This window comes from Scardinius erythrophthalmus (assembly GCF_964197995.2).
Source record: "Scardinius erythrophthalmus genome assembly, chromosome: 6".
Taxonomy (NCBI): Eukaryota; Metazoa; Chordata; class Actinopteri; order Cypriniformes; family Leuciscidae; genus Scardinius; species Scardinius erythrophthalmus.
The window spans coordinates 22226376-22228278 of NC_138226.1; the positions used below are offsets into that span (position 1 = coordinate 22226376).

A 1903-nucleotide genomic window follows, 5' to 3' on the forward strand; every position below is an offset into this window, starting at 1 on the left:
GGTCGAGCTCGCTGCCAGCCATGAGGGAGCATAGGAGTCGCCGCCGTTTGCCAGAGGCCGGAGCTTGCTGTCGTCCGCCTTGATGGGGAGGAGCAGGGAACGAGGGACTCCATTTGTTTTATTATATGTGACAGCAGTCGTCCGTGAGGGGCTGCTGTCTTTTACTTTCACTTTGTATTTGTTTTATTTGTATCATTAAAGTTTTTGAATGTTCGCCAGTTCCCACCTCCTTCTTCCTATAACAACGAACTGCGTTACAATCAGGCCTGTCGCGACAAGGCAAGCAAACCAAGCAATTGCTTGGGGCCCCGAGCTGGCCTGGGGCCCCAAGACAAAGACTGGTTAAGAAAAAAATGCAACGACAAACTGTGTGAGCACCCCTTTGATAGTCAATGCAGTAAAGTGCAATGACACTGTTATCGGGATCCCCCTCAAGGGGCCCCCCTCGTCGCTGACAGCAGCCAGCCAACCACGTGATCTGTGCTGCCGGCAAAATACAAAACCTCCTCGGCAGTCATCATGAAGCGGAATTATGCTTCAGGAAGCCAGAAAAGAAAGAAGAGAAAGGGTAAACAAGATAGTGCTAAGTGATAAATTACACTGGATAAAATAGCTCTACTTGTCTTGTACAAATGGTGTAATTTTGCAGCAGGTAGGCTAGCAAAAATATGTTTATGTTAGCTACCTGCCTGACGGCAAATGCAGCTTGTAGCGAACAGTAAGTGCAACTTTTTTTTTCTCGAACGGACGGAATATGGTTACATACTATAATATGTTTTTTAACCGGATAAGGAAGACGCAGATCTGTTCCAGAATCACTGTTTATCGTATTTAATGACATGACATTGCTATAGCTTTGTAATAGGTTTTGATGAAAGTGGCATAGCATGCTATAGCCTACACTGTAAAAAGTTTAACTATTATTTACTCAATTTTATTGGTGAAACATTTTTACACTCAAAAAAATTGAGTAAATTTTAAAGCTGTGAAATCAATGAAATATACTGTATGAATTGAGTAAATGCAAGTAAAAAAATTAAGTAAATCTGAGTAACTGCATCTGGTACATTAACAAATAAAATTGAGTAGAAATAGTTTAACATTTAAACATTAAAAAAACAATATTTATGAGTAATATTAACTGTTTTTATTAATGAGTAATATTAACTTTTTTATTTTCTCTAAACCTTTGTAAAAATAGTACTCCAGACAACCACCATTATACATTACATTGGCCTTTATTTTCAATGAGTACAGCAATACAGCACATTTTAGACTGTTTTTTCATGTATACAATATTGCCTGCATTTAAACTTATTTAACAAGTAAAAATGAAATATTTAAACATTCAGGTAGCCAAATTCAAGTGTAATCAACCACTCTGTTATCCAATATCCACCGAATCTGCGCTGGTCCTCGTGCCGGAGACAGACTCGCGCTCTGCGGGTGAACTTTGAACTTCATACCGCCGTCTTGCATTTCACTCACAGTCACTGTCTGAGGCACAGCCGAAATATACTGCGAGCGACTGACATAACCTGCCAATAAACAAAAAGTGATAGTTCTGAGGACATTTTATCATCCAAATGATAATAATTATATTCATTATCATTATGAAAGTCAGTCATGTGTTTATGCAAAGCGTTTCAATCACGCAAAAAGACAAACGCGGCTCTCGTCTCGTTTAGGTGTCGAATTACGCCTCTGTAGGCTATGTTGTTTTGCATTAAATATGATTTAAAGCACAGTAATGATTTTATAGATAAAATAAAACATACACCAACCTGAATTTCACAGTGAAAATGCACCAAATCTGCGACGCTGAGAAGAGAGCTGTTGTTCTTGACTGGAGAGTTCAAACAGCCACGCTCACTCCAACCGTCGAGTTTTCGTCACGTCAGAG

General features: G+C 39.4%; 1 long non-coding RNA gene across 1 annotated transcript; it reads right to left on the reverse strand.

Moving 5' to 3' along the window:
* Nucleotides 1-1219: 1219 nt before the first annotated feature.
* LOC308692588 lies at nt 1220-1903 on the reverse strand. Its single transcript, XR_014030359.1, has 2 exons — nt 1785-1903; nt 1220-1538 (listed from the first exon to the last, which is right to left on the reverse strand). It is a non-coding gene; the product is annotated as an uncharacterized lncRNA (long non-coding RNA).